At 39.5% G+C, this 21,210-nt stretch overlaps 1 long non-coding RNA gene across 2 annotated transcripts in view; it reads right to left on the reverse strand.

Annotated features, from left to right (window-relative positions):
- Gm30837 overlaps positions 1 to 19,870 on the reverse strand; it is a 62,247-nt gene extending 42,377 nt beyond the window's left edge. The window contains exons 1-2 of one of the 2 annotated variants that reach the window (XR_376965.2): positions 19,713 to 19,870; positions 19,047 to 19,100 (exon numbers count right to left, since the gene is read on the reverse strand). This is a non-coding gene — a long non-coding RNA (predicted gene, 30837). The remainder of the gene's footprint in view (positions 1 to 19,046; positions 19,101 to 19,712) is intronic. The other variant, XR_376966.2, reaches the window with a different exon arrangement.
- Between the last annotated feature and the right edge of the window lie 1,340 nt (positions 19,871 to 21,210).

Raw genomic sequence — 21,210 nt, forward strand, 5'->3', positions numbered from 1 at the left:
GAAACAACACCCTTCTCAATAGTCACAAATAATATAAAATATCTTGGCGTGACTCTAACTAAGGAAGTGAAAGATCTGTATGATAAAAACTTCAAATCTCTGAAGAAAGAAATTAAAGAAGATCTCAGAAGATGGAAAGATCTCCCATGCTCATGGATTGGCAGGATCAACATTGTAAAAATGGCTATCTTGCCAAAAGCAATCTACAGATTCAATGCAATCCCCATTAAAATTCCAACTCAATTCTTCAACGAATTGGAAGGAGCGATTTGCAAATTCATCTGGAATAACAAAAAACCTAGGATAGCAAAAAGTCTTCTCAAGGATAAAAGAACTTCTGGTGGAATCACCATGCCAGACCTAAAGCTTTACTACAGAGCAATTGTGATAAAAACTGCATGGTACTGGTATAGAGACAGACAAGTAGACCAATGGAATAGAATTGAAGACCCAGAAATGAACCCACATACCTATGGTCACTTGATCTTCGACAAGGGAGCTAAAACCATCCAGTGGAAGAAAAACAGCATTTTCAACAAATGGTGCTGGCACAACTGGTTGTTATCATGTAGAAGAATGCGAATTAATCCATACTTATCTCCTTGTACTAAAGTCAAATCTAAGTGGATCAAGAAACTCCACATAAAACCAGAGACAGTGAAACTTATAGAGGAGAAAGTAGGGAAAAGCCTCGAAGATATGGGTACAGGGGAAAAAATCCTGAATAGAACAGCAATGGCTTGTGCTGTAAGATCGAGAATCGACAAATGGGACCTCATAAAATTGCAAAGCTTCTGTAAGGCACAAGACACCGTCAATAAGACAAAAAGACCACCAACAGATTGGGAAAGGATCTTTACCTATCCTAAATCAGATAGGGGACTAATATCCAATATATATAAATAACTCAAGAAGGTGGACTCCAGAAAATCCAGTAACCCCATTAAAAAATGGGGCTCAGAGCTAAACAAAGAATTCTCACCTGAGGAATACCAAATTGCTAGAAGCACCTGAAAAAAAATGTTCAACATCCTTAATCATCAGGGAAATGCAACTCAAAACAACCCTGAGATTCCACCTCACACCAGTCAGATTGGCTAAGATCAAAAATTCAGGTGACAGCAGATGCTGGCGTGGATATGGAGAAAGAGGAACAGTCCTCCATTGTTGGTGGGATTGCAGGCTTGTACAACCACTCTGGAAATCAGTCTGGCGGTTCCTCAGAAAATTGGACATAGTACTACAGGAGGATCCAGCAATACCTCTCCTGGGCATATATCCAGAAGATGCCCCAACTGGTAAGAAGGACACATGCTCCACTATGTTCATAGCAGCCTTATTTATAATAGCCAGAAGCTGGAAAGAACCCAGATGCCCCTCAACAGAGGAATGGATACAGAAAATGTGGTACATCTACACAATGGAGTACTACTCAGCTATTAAAAAGAATGAATTTATGAAATTCCTAGGCAAATGGATGGACCTGGAGGGCATCATCCTGAGTGAGGTAACACATTCACAAAGGAACTCACACAATATGTCCTCACTGATAAGTGGATATTAGCCCCAAACCTAGGATACCCAAGATATAAGATACAATTTGCTAAACACATGAAACTCAAGAAGAATGAAGACTGAAGTGTGGACACTATGCCCCTCCTTAGAATTGGGAACAAAACACCCATGGAAGGAGTTACAAAGACAAAGTTTGGAGCTGAGATGAAAGGATGGACCATGTAGAGACTGCCATATCCAGGGATCCACCCCATAATCAGCATCCAAACGCTGACACCATTGCATATACTAGCAAGATTTTATCGAAAGGGCCCAGATGTAGCTGTCTCTTGTGAGACTATGCCGGGGCCTAGCAAACACAGAAGTGGATGCTCACAGTCAGCTAATGGATGGATCACAGGGCTCCCAATGTAGGAGCTAGAGAAAGTACCCAAGGAGCTAAAGGGATCTGCAACCCTATAGGTGGAACAACATTATGAACTAACCAGTACCCCGGAGCTCTTGTCTCTAGCTGCATATGTATCAAAAGATAGCCTAGTCGGCCATCACTGGAAAGAGAGGCCCATTGGACACGCAAACTTTATATGCCCCAGTACAGGGGAACGTCAGGGCCAAAAAGGTGGAGTGGGTGGGTAGGGGAGTGGGGGTGGGTGGGTATGGGGGACTTTTGGTATAGCATTGGAAATGTAAATGAGCTAAATACCTAATAAAAAATGGAAAAAAAACTTACAAAAAAAAAGAAAAAGAAAAATTATATATGTCTAATACAGCTGCATTTCCTTTCACAATAAATTATACAAAATGTCAAGGGAAAGAGATCAAGTAGAGTCTTTGCTTGTAAGATACCTTCAAAGTGCTCTCCTCTCAAACATGTAATCAGAACTTGGAAAGCCAACAAGGTTCTGCTGTTATGTATGAACCCTTAAAGGAAAGGGAAGGAGAAGACTTCTCTACAGATGTAATAAAAGTTTCTGTAATAGCATGTGATGTAGTTGGAAATGCCGATATTTCTTATCTGCCTCAGTTTTAAAAGATCCTAACATAACTGACCTCACAGATGAGACCACCCTTTTTATTTCCTGGTACTAACCTCTGGAATGTGGGGAAAGAGACAGCTACAGAAAATAAGGCATCAAATTATTCAGTAAGAGCAATGAAATCATAAATGATAAAGATGGAAATTTTTCCAAGAAAGATTTAATTCATCCACATCAAATGTGGAGACCTTAACCCTTGTGGTGAGCAAAACTCTGCGCTAAGACAAACATTGCATCAGTGTCATGAGGACTTGCCATGTTCTTTTGGTCAAGTGATAGTAATTTAAACAGCTCACAGGTAGATACATCATAAAAATTGATGAGCTAGTTGACTGAATTAGCTCATAAATGAGAAGAGAGGGTATGGGAATCCATGATGAAATGGCAATATGTCACTCATCTCAACTTTGTAATCATAATATATTATAGTTATCCATAAACAAAGAAAAGCAAAGCTGTGCAACCATAACAACATAGCATTTGTCAAATGCAACACACATGTTCCTCATGAGCTTCACGTGTACCAAGTCATTTACTGTTCCTAGCAACCCCTCAGAAGTGTCTTTAAATGTAAGCCGAGATTAATTCACCCAAGCACGTCTCCAGAAGGAGGAAACTTTAAATTGCCCATGGAAAAATGAGGTCTCTGAGTAATAGATGCTTGGGCAGAAGCCAGACACTGCCCACAGAATGAGTAACATATCCAAGCCTGAGCCCACATCTTCTGTCTCCAACTGATGAGTGCTCACTACAGCCTGCAATCCTCTTCCAAGAACAAAAGGCTATATGATGAGTCACTGATCCAGTCACATGGATTCTCATTCATACAATTAATACTCCATTCAACTGATTTTCCATAGTGGGAATGACATTGTTTTCTTCCATACCTGAGAAAGCAATAAGACAGACATACAGGTATATGGAAACAACAAGATACACACATGGGTATGTCTGGTTGACATGACCTTACATAGCAGAGAGAGTAAGAATGAATCGTTTCACTCATTAGAAACTTCTTTTCTCCATGCAACACATTGCAGATACTCAAATCTCTGTTAAATATGTGTGTGGGAGATGGTGTACCATAATACTATTGGAAGCATAAAATATTCTCTCTCTCTCTCTCTCTCTCTCTCTCTCTCTCTCTCTTTCTTTCTTTTCACTGTAAGTTGGGGGGGAGGATGTTTAGTTGTATATAACTACAAGGGCTTAGAAAATCTTTGAAGAGAAAATTGGCCATGGTCCTAAATTAAAGCTAGAGAACAGCAGAGAGATCACAGAGGATCCCACACAAGGGATTTGTCACCAGTTCATCCATCAGACTGCATCCTGTGGAGGAGGTGAGACACTCAGGACAAGTCAGCTACACACATTTTCTCTCAGCATCAGATGAAGAGCAGCCCTGTCAGTAAGCCTTCATGAGGCTTAGCATCTGCAGGAGAGCTGTCCTAAACTCTAGGAGCAGGAAACATGTCCCTGGGCCTCCAGGTCTCTGTCCCTCTCTTCCTTAGAAGTCTCTCTCCATTACAAGCCTAATAAAATTCTTTCCTCTTGGTGGAAGCAAGTGCAGCGGAACTGGAAAAAGGAGAACTACATTAACAGCCTGTTAGATAAGCCTCACCTCTCTTTTAGTTTTAGACTCTGCTCCTTCAACAATTATTTTTCAAGGGTCTAGATGTGGGGGACATTTTCTATCACATGTGAACAAATATCACACACACACCTCTGTCTTTCTAAGATCTATATTCTGGTGAATTTCATGCTCTCATAGTATTAGAGAAAAAGTTGCCAAAACAAAAAAATTGAACATCTTTACTAAAGTTTTCGAGATGCCAACTCAAATTGATAACTGTAAGTCTTTAGTTTTGAGCTGTCTTGAACAGTTCTCTCCTCCTTCCCCAGCCCTGCTTCTCAACACAGCAGACACCAGTACCACAATGGTACTTTGAGAGGTAGAAAATAGCCTTTGTGCTGATAGGTCTATAAACATTTCTAAAGATGTTCCTTGAATTTCAGTAACTTCTGACTTGTTTGGTGGAAGAGTTGGAGAGCAGAAGACTGCTCAGTCAACACTATGCCAATGAAAACATTTAAGTATAAAATGATTTAGTCACTATATCTGACTCAAGGTGCTTCAAAGAGAGAAGGCTGGGGTCAGAGATCCCCACTAAAATATACCTCCTCCTCCATTGAAACAAAGTGAATCCCTAATTGTTTCCATACAAAAGTAACATGATGAATTTAATATCAGGGAACTTTGGTCTTACCATCTGTCCATGCTCACTGACAGACCTTGTCTAGACATGGAGAGCTGGTCAACTCTCCAGACCCCAAAAGATCCACGCTCCTAATCTAAGCAGATGCCTCATTATGCATGGTAATTAAGCATAATCAAGGAAGGAACTAGCCAAATGACTCAGTCATTTGTAATAAACAGAAGGGCTTTCTCTTGTAACACCTACAAACAGGACCTCAAATTTGGCACAGTTGGCTAATGACCACATTGACAATCACAAGAGGCAGGGAGATAAATAATCCTTAATTCTTATAAAAATCAAAGGATGAGGTCTACTATATGTCTTCAATGTAGCAACAAAGTGGTAGCACATTTGCTGAGAAGTGTCATTTAGATAGAATAAACAGTATAATTTATCCAAAGAAAAATTGTCCCGACCTAAAAAAATATCATAAAGTAAAAAAATGAAAGAAAATCAACATTTACCAAGTGATTCTTTTCCAGAAACTTTGTACTCAGTTCTCTGGTATCTAGCATCAAAAAGAGACTTGGGACTCAGAGAGAGGAATTAACCTGTGAAATTCACCCTTGACCACAGTGGAGGAGAAGATAACGGATCTAACTAAGATAAAATCAAATCTTAGTTCTCCAAGTTCTACTGTACAGAAAATCGATCACTGATGTCAGGGCTACCCCAAAAGGACAACAGCTATAATCCTGTGTTTGATGGATTTATGGCTCCAGCAAGGAGACAGAACATTCAGATATACAAGTTACTATGTTATGGGACTATTCATGGATATATGCAATTATTGTTTCCAAGATATGTACCTACTTATGTTGATGTGTGTGTGTGTGTGTATGTATGTATGTATGTATATATATATGTATATATATAAAATTTCAGGAAGGAAATAGTTCCATTCTTTGCTTAATATTTGATATTTCACAGAGATTGACCTTTTGACTTGAGTACAATATATTATATACTCTAAATTATCAACCTGGACAATTTGTTCCTAAATACTGAAAGAAGTCAGAACATCCTAGATACACAGACTTTTCTGAAGGCATCTATCGACGAATAAAATAGAGTGATTAAATGGATATCATTTTATGAGAATACAGACAAGTGAGAATAACTAAAGGTTTGGAAAATTCCGAAGAGAAAAGTAGACTCAGAATGCATCTCCCAAAGCTTTTGATTGACATTTCTGCAGATTTAAAGATTTTCTCAAAAGCAAAACAATACCTCCTAATGGTTCCATAACCTCCTCCAAAGAGTGCTATCAACTAGACATCAAGTATCAAATACTCAAGCCTATACAGTACATTCTTCTTTCAAACAATCACAGATACCCAACCAAGACTGAAGACAAAACAAGTAACAGAGTTGATGGGTATAATAAAATAAAATTCAGGAAAGGCAAAAACCCGAAGTTTTTCACAGAGGAAGCTATTGGGATAGATGACAGTACCCACTATGAATTTATGGTCTTATTCTGGATGAGGCTTTTACTTAAAAATCAACTATTTAGTTTCTAACAATAACCATATAAGTAGATAGGATTATTAATCCTCTTATAGACAAGCAGCCTACAGCCTTCTGTTAGCAAAACTATGGTTTTAGTCAAAGCACTAGAAGGTTGAAGAACCATCTATTCTCATCGCAAGGTAAAGACTCATCGCAAGGTAATCGCAACCCTGACTCATGAAAAGGAGAGAAAGAAGATGAAAGAGAAGATTGAGAGTGTTGTAAGAGTAGAAATACAAGACTAGTAGACCATGAAACTGCCAATCAAGAATCTTGGGTTGTGACTCTACAGTGTCCTATTACATCTGAGATCATTTTAGAAGTTTTCTTGACTTGATTTCAATATTTGTAAAATTGGATTACTGCTACTTCCTGTTCTGGGCGATCACCTTTGAACCTTCAGGAGCAGACAGGTACAATGACATTAATCATGAGCAGAGGCACTTGCCTGGCTTTCAGAGAATAGTAGATCCCTGTCATCTCTGCAAATATTTCAGATATTGCTATTTTTTGAACTGGGTTGAAATTTTGAATTGCTAGAAATCTTGTGCTCTCTAAAGACAAGATGGTTACTTGTCTTTAGACAGAAGTGGGCTGTTCTTCTTCCTCCAGCTTCTAGACATACTACAGAATTTCCTTCCAAGTTTGTATCATTGTCAAATACACTTTCCAACTTACAAAAAAAAATCTTTGAGGAGTGAAAAGCAAGCTTCTACAAGCAAGGACGGGCATGTTGAAGAGAAGGTCTTTCTAATTGGCATGCAACCAGCTAGTATGTGGCTTGAATCTAGGTTGTCCCCAGAAATCAAAACACACCAAGTAAAATACAAATGGCCTTGCCTCTGAGAACATCAATTTAACACAATTTGCCTTCCCATCCTTAAACTTGATTCTTTTAGTGAAAAGAAACATCTGTTGAGGCACCTGGTCTTGGTGAGAAAAATTAATCTAAAGATGTGGGAATCTTCACTTTCTCAGCAAACCATCTTTTAACTAAATTGACACGCAGACACCTATGCAATGTCTCTAATAATCCTTTACTAGCTAGGGAGTCTTAAATCCAAGCACAAAAATAAAAATTTAGACCATCAGTCACAGGTAACATTGAAATTTTTCATTCTATGTGTACAACTACACTCCTTTCTTCTTCCTTTGTATGGTGGTCTAAAATTATCCCTCGGTGACTTACTGTCTTTTGTTCTAAACTTATTTGCTACAAAGAATTGCAATATATGCTGTGGCTCAGAGTAATATATCAACTTTGGGGAAGAAGCACATAATAGACATGGCAATTTCTGCTCTTGTTTTGGGAAGCATGGGTAAATCTGTGGAATGCTGTCGTGGCCCATTCTGATATCCTATTAGACTTTTCTTCTCCATGGATTGCGATGTATAAAGAAATTTGAAAATTGCAAAAGCAGTTTACAAACAGATGGTGTCCACAAGGGTGGGGGGACCTAGGAGGAAAAGGGGATGGTGGCAGAGAGGGAAACATAATCTGGTATTTGGTGGGAGAAAAGGACTGATGTCCTGAGGGCCAGCAGAAAGAATGGAAATCTCGAGAAGTAGGAGGTTGGGGGGACCCTCCAGAATGTACCAGAGACCTGGGAGGTGAGAGACCTTAGATGAAATGCCCTACATTGGAGAAAGGAAACTTTTAGAGCCCACCTCCAGCTGAAGGACAGGGCATCAAATGAGGGAGGGGTTTGCCATCCCATAGTCAAAACTCTGACCCACAATTATTTCTGTCTGAAAGAACTGTAGGGATGGAAATGGAGAGAATCCTGAGGAAAAGAAGGTCCAGCGACAGACCCAAAGTGGGATCCAGCTCAAGGGGAGGCCTCGAGGCCTGACACTATTACTGAGGCTATGGAGCGCTCACAAAAAGGGACCTATCATGACTGTCCTCTGAAAGACCCAACAAGCAGCTGAAAGAGTCAGATGCAGATATTTGTACACAACCAATGGACAGAAGCTGCTGACCCCTGTGGTTGAATTAGGGGAAAGCTAGAAGAAGCTGAGGAGGAGGGCAACCCTGTAGGAGGACCAGCAGTCTCAATTAATCTGGACCCCCTAGATCTCTCAGACACTGAACCACCAACCAGGCAGCATACACCAGATGATATGAGACCTCCAACACATATACAATAGAGGACTGTTGAGTCTGGGTTTAATCAGAGAAGATGCACCTAATCCTCAAGAGACTGGACTTTAGAGACTGGTGGGGTAGGGGCTGGGGGGTGGGGACATCCTTGTGGAGGTATGGGATGTGAAACAGTCAGAGGGTGGACAGAGATGGTAATAATATCTGGAGTTTTAAATAAATAAACAAACAAACAAACATGAATAAATAAAAACAGTGAAAATCATAAAAATAAATTGAAGGACAGTTGAAAATTAGCTGCATTATGTAACAGATCAATATGAATTATAAAAGCAAAATAAATCTGAGCATCTTGACAAGAAGTTAAAAACATCGGGAGACTGGGAGGGAGTATAATTTGTCATCCTACAATAATTGCTTAACTTAGTTCTAAAGGCTAAGGTAAAATGCACCTAGCAAATATTAGTACAATTGCTGCCTTTCACGGGCCAAATTTCATCACGTGTTTTTTTAAAGAGGGTTAAATTTGCCTTCTAAAATCTGTTTATCATTACCTATGTTCAAAACCATTGAAAACTGTCAAGTACACTTTGTCCTAATGCCCAACTGTCTTGAGGCTTAGTAACGCCAAAATGTTCTGCTGCATGGCTTCAGCGGTTTGGTTCTGGTTGCCTGTGGAACTGGGTTGTTAAGGGGAAAAAATGAGAGGCTTAGCCTAGACTCAGTAGGTAAGACCACTGGGGTTCATTAGCAATATCTGTCTCAGATGCTTTTGTTGGAGCAAAGAGTAAAACAAACCAAATGCTTCCCCATCCTAACTTTCAAAAGCATTGTTAAGACATCAAGACATGGGGCTGGCGAGATGGCTCAGAGGGTAAGAGCACTGACTGCTCTTCCGAAGGTCCTGAGTTCAAATCCCAGCAACTACATGGTGGCTCACAACCATCTATAATGGAATCTGATGCCCTCTTCTGGTGTGTCTGAAGACAGCGACAGCGACAGTGTACTTACATATAGCAATAAATAAATCTTTAAAAAAAAAGACATTGAGACATGAGTAAAGTAATGAGAATTCTCGTGCCTGTCTCTTAGCACACATGGAAATTGGAGAGAATACACATGCTTAAAATAGTTCACACAGGTTGTAGTGTTCTTTGCAAACTCACTCAGAAAGTGGTGGGCATGCATTTAGACATAGCTGGTGGGCATGCATTTAGACATAGCTGGTGGGCAGGCATTTAGACATAGCTGCATTGCCTTCACAAGATTCTCCACTGAAAATTACCTGAGACCAAGAAGTAGATGTTCATGTTTAAGGAAGAGAAACCTATTAGAGACATGGTATGAAAAACTTGGGTATAAATGAAGTAAAATGCTAGCATTTTTTTTTTTTTTTACTAAAACACAAAGTTCATCTCACAGAAAGATTAGGAAGTCCAGATTAGAGGAAAGCGTTGAACTCTGACCTCATTAGGATTGAATAAAGGCAGCTTTAGATAACAAAATATATCCCTGGTATATTAATCGCTAGTCTCTGCATTTAAGAGAATTGCTTCAAACAAAGAAGATATATATGCTCCAAAACAGTGTGGCTACATATACATACAAGGAACATTACCCAGATTGAGAGGGATTTATTTACATGCTGAGAAATAACAATAAATGAAAAAAGCCATAGCTTTGAAAGAGAGCAAGCAAAATGTATGAGAAAGTTTGGAGGGAGAAAGGGGAAGAAGAAAGTGATAGAATAATAAAGAAAAGGAAAATATTATAGGTTAATTGGAATTAAATGTCCTAAAGAGGGGAAAGGAGGGTGCATTTATAAAACCCTGCAATAAATGATACCTCTCAAGCCTCATTTGAGTATGGACACCAAGAGGATGCCTCTGATGCAGTGCATGAGTGGAGAGTTACCCTCCATCCATGGATAAACTGGCTGGTCTGATTCTAGCGGCAGACATGCTAGGTATATAGCAGGCAAATGAGGCAAGGACAGCTATACTCTTTTGCCTGAAATATATTAATAGTAGGAAAAAAACAGATAGTATGGGTCAAATGAACTTCCTCTCATTGTTTGGCAAATTTATAAGTAAATTCTGTTGAGCAGAATTGGGACCTTGGAAATATTTTCATGGTCCCCAGATAGCCTCCACTGCCCCAGTTTCTTACTCTTTCTTAGACTTGCCTGAAGTCTCAGAATAGCTATAGAATGTGCTGGAAGTGCACTATCTTGAGATAGAGACATGCTGCATGAAGCATTCTGAGCCGTATTCCTGTCCTTCCTAAAAAATACTGCACCGTAAGTTAAAGAAGCACTACCCAAGACAGCACAGACTTTTGTCCCCCACCTATCCTGGAAGCAGGATATTCATTGTTTTACCCCATGATCATTTTGTCCTTGCTACATACCCTGTCAGCCTGAATTGTGGTCCATTTCAGGCTTTATGAAAATGGGGGCACACATAGTCAATACTCCAACCACCTCAGGTAATTATCTTAAGCATTGGAGGGGCAGCACATAAAGCCTTTAGGCCTCTTGTTCAATCTGCATCTCTAAAGGTAATTTGTATCAGGCAACTACTTGCAGAAGAATATATTCACCAGTCTCAGACAACTGGTTAAACTGCTGTTTGGATGCAGTGGGTGGAAGTGTGTGGACTCCGCTTCTGGCGGTTGGCATAGAGATGATCTTTGCTCTTTCACACAGTAGAAAATGGCCCTTAGCACACCTGCTCCCCATGCTGTTCAAAAACAAAGGCAAATCTTATTTCCAAACCACTTACCACATGTAGCATCTTAGAGATCTTTTTGTGTGTATGTTGACTTGACTTTCTTTTTTAATATTATAGCATACAACATAAAATATAAAGTAATAAACCTAAAAGGTGTTCCCTTCTCAAATACACTCACAGCTGTGTCTTACAATGGGTTCTGGGCTTTGCACATACATTGCCAGACTCCTTGTTTTCCTCAACCTTAAGGGGACTTTTTAAAAATCAATTACCTATTAGGCTTATTAAATTTCATTTTTATTCTTAATGTGATTTAACTTCATGTTAGAATTTTATTTTATGGAGTATTGTGGAATTTGTAGTCTCTTGCAAAACCTGTTTTTAATTATCTATTATAAATAGGATGATGACCTTAAAATTAGTAAACACAGCATGAAACGTGTTAGCTTATAGAAACAAAACTTATCTAAAATTTTCTGTTTGAAAGTTGCCATCATATTGTTCCACCTATAGGGTTGCAGACCCCTTCAGCTCCTTGGGCACTTTCTCTAGCTCCTCCATTGGGGGCCCTGTGTTCCATCCAATAGGTAACTGTGAGCATTCACCTCTGTATTTGCCTATCCAGTACCCCCAGAGCTCGTGTCTCTAGCTGCATAGGTAGCAGAAGATGACCTAGTTGGCCATCATTGGGAAGAGAGGCCCCTTGTTCTTGCAAACTTTATATGCTCCAGTACAGGGGAACCCCAGGGCCAAGAAGTGAGAGTGAGTGGGTAGGGGAGGAGGGTGGGGAAGAGGGTATAGGGAACTTTTGGGATAACATTTGAAATGTAAATAAAATATCTAATAAAAAATTGAAAAAAGAAAAGAAAAGAAAGAGTGTTGCCGTCAGACGAAGCACTACTATTAAATGCCTGTTTCTAGAAAACTCCTTAGTGATTCTGCTTTTGTGCTATCATAAACCCTGAGGTTCTGCAAGCAACATGCTTTGCCTTGTGCTGCACTTGAGTTTCTGTGAGTAGCGTTTGGTTTGACCTGACTTTGGACCAGCATTAATTTTACAGCCATCTCCACAACCGCCCCCTTATATCATTGATATTCACAAGTGGAGATGTGTGTGATCGTGTGTATATTTATGACTGTAAGCCTTTTTTCATATGTCTACCTATTATCTAACACAGTATCATCATCAACATGTCCAGAGAGCTAACGAGACCCAAAGCTGGGAAGCGGAGCTACAAACGGACTGTGCTAATGTAAGCCTCTCATCTCAAGCCATCCAGTGTCCACCTCTCAACTTCCATCCAACAGAGCAGCCTCCTCTCATATTGCCTTTGCCCAGATCCATCTGGATTCTACCCCTTTAAGGCTACAGTTCAATCTGCTGTTAGCTTCAATCAATCACATACACAGGCTCCATCAGGCACTTTATTTAGTAAGTGCTTTTTCTCATATACCCTTCACCGCTACTCTAATTCTACTGACCTCACTGTATCTTCTCATCTGTTATGAAGAGAGAGAAAAGACATTAATCCCTATCAAACCCAAAGTACAGAACCATTCAATAGGTTTGATCTTGAAGTGAGCAACTTCCCACTCTGAAACCAATGATAAATAGCATGGGTTATCCAACTGGGATGTGATCATTTATCATCCATTAGTAAACCTCTATTGTAAGTGTTATCATGAAAAGTTCCAATAATGAGGAGAAGCAATTCTTCCCAGCCTCTCTTTCTACTCTCTGCTGTGATTCTGAGCTACAAGGGACTACTTACCAATTAGCAAAGCAAATTGTAGTCTGGAAGATGTGAGTGATCCATAAACTGGGCTGAATGCCCAGGAATGGAGCCTCTCTGACCCGTTATAACTAATGTTACCACTATTACCTCTTTCTTTCAATTATTTAGGCTTCCCTGATGCACAGACATGATTCCTGCAGACAGTGATGAGGAGCTCACTCATTCATCATTTTCCTGTCACTGTTCTCTGGAGGCTGTGGGGGAGGGAATGCTCACAACCAAGAATAGACTGCTCCCCCTCTCTCTGATGAATAGGAGGAAACTCTGTTATGAACATGTTAGCTTGTCCTGGGCAATTCTTCCTGTATTCTGAGAAGTCGTCCTAATATTGGTGATGTACCACTATACCTAATAGGTATAGTGCTAAAGTAAATGTTAAAGTAAAATATGGGCTTTAAATATAACTACCTAAACCAAAATTCTTTTTTTAATTAGATATTTTCTTTATTTATATTTCAAATGTTATCTCGAAAGTTCCCTATACCCTCCCCCCACCCTGCTCCCCTACCCACCCACTCCCACTTCTTGGCCCTGACATTCCTCTGAACTGGGGCATATAAAGTTTGCAAGACCAAGGGACCTCTCTTCCTAATGATGGCCGACTAGGCCATCTTATGATACATATGAGCTAGAGACACGAGCTCTGGGAGTATTGGTTAGTTCATATTGTTGTTCCACCTATAGGGTTGCAGACCCCTTCAGCTCCTTGGGTGCTTTCTCTAGCTCCTCCATTGGGGCCCTGTGTTCCATCCTATAGATAACTGTGAGCATCCACTTCTGTAGTTGCCAAATTCTTAGTTATGCTAATTATTCGGAGTCATGAGGCACTGAATTATGTAGGCAATAAGTGGAAGCCATTTTATGTGAAGACTGACACTTGAGCATCATGTACATACATGAAAAAACTAACAGGGAAATAATATCACTCACACATGTGTATACATACAGGAAAAATATTTCCTTACATGTGTTTACAAATGTTATCACTATTAAATTTCAGCTCTTATAGATTTCTCTAAGAATGACATTAAGCACAAATTTAAAATGGTGATAATGTCATTAAGCATCATTAAAGGCTATTTAGTTTCCTCTCTTCGTTATATAAATATGTGTTTGATGCTCAAATATATTATTGAAGAGGCCAGAAGTCCTTTCTGATCCATGCTGTAATATGAGTTCTGTATGTCTCCCAGATCTTTGTGACAGTCTACCCATATTCCTATCCTGCCTTACTGCATGTGCTCCGGGCTGCAGGAGGAGGTGAGAGTGGTACAAGCAGCCATGCTTTTAATTCCTGCTTTACTGTCCTAAGGCTTAATAAAGGAGTGCTGTGTCAGGGAAGGAAATTAAAGAATCCCAGTTGGCTGTTAAGATCACAAGATAATGTTTAGAGACAATGGAGTTGGCTACAAGACATCTAACATCGAGAGGAAAGCAGTACTGCCATCTCTAAATGTCAAATTTAACTCCATTTCTCTTCTCTCACATGGGTCAAATGTGCTTTTGGGGTTTGTTATATATAAAGATGATAGTGTTTATCTTCATACAGATATCAGATGGGGCTGAAATGAAGAAGAGAACCAGGACTCTGACCATTGATTACTCCATTTAAAATATTATCCCAGATGCCCTGCAGCATCTCTCTGGAGGTCCCAGAGAAGCTTTCTGGAGCTCTAAGCATAGTGGGTGGACAATTCTACAAAAATTCACATTTTTACTTTTCCAATTGCTACCTCTAAATTCTGCAAAATAATTCAATAAAAACAGTCACATCTTATGATTTCCAATATATCTATCTACAGATCAAAAGCATTGTGTTTCAGGGATTTTGTGTATGCAAAATGAAAATGGCTGCAGGGATGCAGCCCCTGGACCAGTATCACTCCAGAAAGTTATAATGGAAACATCAGACAAACATTTGGTACCAGCTCCTCTGCATGTTAGTTTCCTGCTGTGTTCTTACTTTCATCTATCCTTCCTCTCATATTCTGTTAATACTTTTCTTCTGGCATCCAGTATTCAATACAAGAAAGCCAAAAGCTAATTGTTTCAATGAGTCTAAAGCAATGGCTCAGCAGGTAAGAGTACATGATGTTCTTGCAAAGGACCCAGGATCTAACACATGCTTTTATCCATGTACGGTAGCTCACAAACAGGACCTGGAGACTCACTGCCCTCTTCTGGACTTCCATGGATAACTGTAAACACACACGCGCACACATACACACACACACACACACACACACACACACACACACACAATTTCAAAATAAATCTTCAAAACCTAATTATTTTTTAATTTCCCTTTTATACTGCCCAAATGAATAATTGCCCAATAGATCCAAAGGGCTGTGTCTAATATGTGGCTCTGCACAAAATAAGAGTGCTGTAGGCTACTGTATTAGTCAGGGTTCTCTAGAGAAACAGAACTGACAGAATGAATATATATTGAAGAGGATTTTTTAAATTGGCTTACATGATAGTGTCCAAATAGTTCAGCAAAGGCCATCTGACATCAAAGTGGCCAAGAACTCTGTGGTTTCTCGGTCCACAGGGTTTGGACTCGGAAATCCCCTTCTGTCTCTGGAGGCCTGGTAGATTTCTCCAGTGTCACTAGTCTTTATTCTACATCAGAAATACAAAGAAGCCAGTCCTAATGTTAGAGAAGAAATCAGAAAAAGCAGGAGGAGTGAAAGCCAGGTGAGTCTAATAGTGAAGATGTCTGTCCTCTGTGTCCCTTTTCTCTAGGCCACTGTCAAAGGGGGCTTCCAACATTTATGGTGGGTCTTTCCACATCAGTTAAGACAATCAAGACAACTCCCCCAAAAAACATAACCACAGGCCAACCCAATGTAGATTATCTTCCATTAAAATTTTCTTCACAAATATTCTAGGTTCTATAAAATTGACAGCTAAAGCTAAGCATCACAGATACACAGATTAGCCAGTTCTCTGAGACTATTCATTCATCTATAAAACAGAGATAATCAGCATTATTGCAAGACACAAAATTGAACCACCTTACTAAACTGAAAAGTTCCTTACAAATGCAATTTTTTTGACATTATTGGGTTTTAACTCATTCCCAACTTTGTTCCACTTTAAAAGGTACAGTTAATGGCCACGGTTCTGTTGTGCAACTACATGACTTAAATATTCCTTTATTGTAACCCCATATAGGAAAATTTGACCAATGTAAGTAAAAAATTTGACAAGAGGAGCAGAATGTTAATAAAGCAAACGAACTCAGTGTGTAACTCAATTCACATCTCAATTGATCAGTATGGAAAGATAATCTGCTTGCAGAATGGAAGTGGAGATTAAGGAGAAAATAGACCCAAGTGTAAAATGTGTTTAGAAAGTTTATCTCCCATCTCACCCTATCTAAACTTCAAGTAAAATTCATAGCCCTCTAGGTTTTACCTGCCCATCAATATACCAAGCCACATTGGATATCCTTATCTCTGAGTCTTATCTGATTGACTATGAAGCAGAGTGAGAAATTATGTTCTACTTCCTGCTGTCCCATCTGCCTGAGCTCAGAGTATCTAGCCCTAGGCTGTCACCAGCAGTGATTCAGTCATTTGTCAAGATCAGAGTATATTTACTGTGTAGAGTTTCCATGAAGAGTTTCTCTTGGCATCATCTTCAAGGAGTTTACAATATTTTGATAAAGATACTTTGGAATAGGAGCATATATATCAACAAAATCCAAAGGTGGCCCTTTGTTCTGAGAGAACAACGGGTGCAAGGTGAAACAGCAGAAGATGCAGACTCTGAATTCAGAGGTCAAGGCAGTATTTGAAAAGAGATGGGTAAGAATAATGAAGATAATAAGTACTCCTAGAATGACTTTCGTGTTGAATTTGGGGAAATGTCTATTTTTCAGTGACATCTTCTTACTCTCACAAGAAAGTTCAAATACCTCTGTAAAACAAATCCCTGGGGAAAAGACAAGGAACAAACACTTTCTATAGTTAGTTTCTTACCCAGGCCTCTCCACAAACCCATCCATCTAAAGTTCTACCACAGTTTTCCTGCTATGTTGCTTTGCTCAGCCAGGAATGGCCTTCTCCATCCTTTGAAACCCTCCCCCAGACAGAGCTAGCTTCTCACAAAGGCACTGCTGATCCTGGACACAAACCTCCACAGCCCTTTGACTGATTTTTCATGACCATATAGATGGCAATCAATGTGTCAAGGGATTAATTGGGTAACATCCCATAAATGGAGATAAAGTGTGCTCTGCTGACATACCCAACAGCAAACAATAAAGTGTTTTATACTTTCTGTTATAGTTTGTATCTTAAATGTACCCCCTAGGGTCATACACTGAGACTTAGTCGCCAGTCAATGCTATTAATGAGGATAAAGAAAGTTTTAGAGGTTAAAGCTCCTACAGGGAAATCAAGTCATTAGGGGACTGATATTGAAGAGGATATTAGGATATTTCTCTCTAGTTCCTGGATATTATGAGGTGAACAACCTCCTTATCTATACATCCACACTCCTGCATCATGAAAGCCTAGAAGCACCTAGACCACAACCAACCTTGTGATGGAAATTTCAAAACTACTATCCCCAAACTATCATTTCCATTTGTAGCTTTATCTCAAGGACTTGTTAGAATAACACAAAGTTGAGTTATACTCTCTCCTTTTTGCCTAAGGTACCTATGTCACAGATTTGTCCCGAGGGAGAGTTGAGACAGCAAAGCCAATGCCAATAGTGTTACCACCAATGAAGGAGAAAAAAAAATCACTGAGCTGAGCATAAACTGATGAAGCTTATATTGTATTCATAATCTACTCATGAATTCACATGTAAAATGGATGCTTGTTATTAATCAGTGGATTGCTCAGAGTCTTCACACAGACAGCATTTTTTGCTCTAAGGTACATCATTCTTTAGACACAGTCCTAAGAAGACATAGGTCAGTGCTAATCATTGGAACACATATTCCTTTCTTTTTGTGGCCTAGGGGAATCTACATCTTAAATTCCAAAGAGAAAGAAACCCATTAAAGAGACATTATCTGCATTTAAGATTCAGATTTATTAGAATTTTTCAATTTGATCTTCTGAGACATCTATTTTAAAACAATGAATAATTAAAATTAATATTCAACGGATATTCTTCAATCATGTTGGAGGACTGCCTCAATTTTCTACTCTAATATTTCCTTATAATTTACAGCATGTAGCAATTCTGAAACATAGGAATTAGAATCCAATGGTAACATTAAGCTCTCATTACTTACTACACTTCCTAACAAGAGGTAATTGGCAATGGGTTTTTCCCACTCATTTGTGTGTGTGTGTGTGTGTATGTATGAGTCAGAAACTGTACAACACAAATGAGGAGCCAAAAACTTAGTGATCATAACCATTTTCAAAATGAGTCCAAAACTATGGTTCCTGGTTTATACTGTGACCTGCCCATTGGACCAGAAACCTGCTCAAACTCACACACAAATTTCACTTGATTTTTCCAGAAGAATTATATTAAGCATGTGATTTGGGACTCACATTCTGCTTTATAATTTGATGTCTGTAGACAAGCCTGAAATAGAAATATTTTTAAAGCCACAACTTTCGACCTTGATGAAGGGTCTCTTTCCCCTTATACTATCAACCTTACAATGGCATTTCATCGAAGAAGGGAGTGACTGGTGTGTATGGGTAGGTGACAAAAGGACCTAGTCTTTTGAAAATGGAAAGTTAATAATAATTATATGAATTATTAGAATGGCCAATTACTCAGAAACATATCCCACAAGAGACCTTGTGCTGTATCTGGCATTGGTACCTCTGAACCCTGGCTGTACTTTTGAAGCCACACCTGCTGGGTCTGGAAAGCACATATCTCTGGGGCTAACCTCATCACAGGGGGCTCTTCTTGACATCTTCTGTGTTCTATTACTGCCTTCCAAGTCTACAACTTGTATGTGAATGTGTGATTGCCAGTAGTTAGAGTGAATGTTTATGCCATAACTTAAAAAAGGAATTTTTAATAACTTCCACTGTAATATTCACAAACACAAAGTAAAGGACTCCTTGAAGTTCTAGAGAAAACAGCAAATGTGCACCTACTTGGCAGGGCTGGGCTGCTCAAATGCTGACTGGGTTGCAGTGCCAGTTGATGTCCTAGTTCAAAAAAGAGCAGGGAGTTGCGGAAATATATGAGTGATCTCTTGCTCTTTGTTCTTCGTTTAGAAGCTGAGTGTCCCAGAGCAGAGTAATCAGTCTCTCCAGTTCAAACCATCAATCTGCCTGGAGTCCCTGATGCCCTTCCTGCTTGCCAATAACTCACTTCCACAGCCCAGCCAGCCTCTGCTTTTTATAACATAAATTTGATGATGTAATTGTAGCTTTGAATCCCTCCAATAATTGCCAAAACAGGTTACCGCAGCCAGCATCAACCTGTAGGATTTACTCCCTGCCTAGATGCTTCTCACAGGCATCCTTAAGCCTGCCCTCCCCCTTATTGATTGGGCTTCATTTCCGCAGGCCTTCTAGCACAGTTAGGATTGTCTTTTACTGGGACTCCAGCATTTACTGTCTGGAGTGTCCTTCCCCTAGCCACAGCAATTCTGAGTTCTTGTCAACAGTCTAGTTTATGAATAGCAATGACTTTCCCATACCTTCCCAGACCACCCTATCTAGATTCAACACTACTAAAAAGCTTTTCATAATTATCCTCATTTTAAAAGATATCAGTCCTCATCAATATCTAAATTCCCTCATTGGTTTACTCACCAGGCTATTGTTTTCTGTCTGCTCCACTGAAAACTGTGAGTACATGCTGACCTTTATTGACCTTCACACCCATGTAGAATCTAGCCATGCTCCCAGACCATCAATCAGCCTTATAAGCTAGGAGCCAAACTCCTGAGCTTCTGACTCAAATCTTTCTATCTTCTGCCTAATTTCAGGCTTCCCTTTGCCCCACTTCCTTGCAATTTGAGTTCCTTGTCATGTGTTTGAGCAGATGGGACCTCCCACTTCCCTGAAACAGATGGTATCCTGCATGTCTAGTGTAGGCAGAGTACGGCTAGCCTGCGAGTTGAGCACATGATCAGAGTCTCCAGGGCTGTGAAGTTCAGGAGAAACTGAGTGGGAGAATGGGCAGAGGAAAGATCAGATGCATCCGGTATGCAAGAAGTCAAGTGAAGAAAGACACAACAAAGGTGACTAGGGGTGAAAACAAGCCAGTTAGTCAATCCTCTGTCTCTTGAACAGCTCACCCCAGCCGCCACTAAGAGAGCATCCGGGAAAAAGTCCTGTTACAATTGAGATGCCTTTTGAACTTTAGCTAAAATGACTTTATTCCATTAAAATGAGGATACCCTCAAATCCCTCAGTACAGCCCTTGAACTGAGTGTGCTTATAGGGTGGGTAGCAATCTTCAGTCTACTTTGCCTTTAATTATATAAACTATCTAGATAACCCTTGGCATTTCACTCTGCTAATGGAGGCACAGTTATGGTCCTGTGAGCTATGGTCTGGAATGGATTCAATCCTTTACCCTCAAAGAATCTGTCACCATGGGTTTTCTACTGACCATACCAAAAAAAACAAAAAACAAAAAAACAAAAAAACAAACAAGCAAAAAAAAAAAAAAAACTCTCCTCACCTTGTTTATTTCCATCCTGATTCAATAAAGAAGTATAGGTCACCTACCATCTTATCAAAGGATGCTGCAGGTTCCAGGACTGATCAAGATCAGATGATGTCAGTGGGTGGGGAGGTGGTGGTGAACTCCTTAATCCTTCCACTCTGCTCTTGTCTCTGTAATGGATGATCTATACTCTTGTTTCTCTAAATCATATATATATATATATATATATATATATATATATGTATATATATATATATATATATATATATATATATCCTCCCCCCCTCTCTTTCTCTCTCACACACACACATACATATACATATACTTGGGGTAGTGGTGTATAATCTCTCCACCATGGGTACAGGAGAACTGGAATTCTCTTTTCATGTAGGAAGAAGATTTAATTATTGTTCTACTTTAAGATAAGCTGCTGAAGAGGGACACCCCTCCCCCAAGGATCAAGTGGAAGATAATACCCAGAAATTACAAGATTACTGCTTGGAGATATGGCATAATATAATTGCAAATAATAAAAATGTTCTGAGCTGCTTAGGCAAGTAAAGGAAGGCTCATTAGATAGAAAATAAATGGTTTTTATGAAGCCAACAGACATCAGGAGGAAGCAACCTGTGACAC

The sequence above is a fragment of the Mus musculus genome, chromosome 5 (assembly GCF_000001635.26).
Source record: "Mus musculus strain C57BL/6J chromosome 5, GRCm38.p6 C57BL/6J".
NCBI classification, from domain to species: domain Eukaryota; kingdom Metazoa; phylum Chordata; class Mammalia; order Rodentia; family Muridae; genus Mus; species Mus musculus.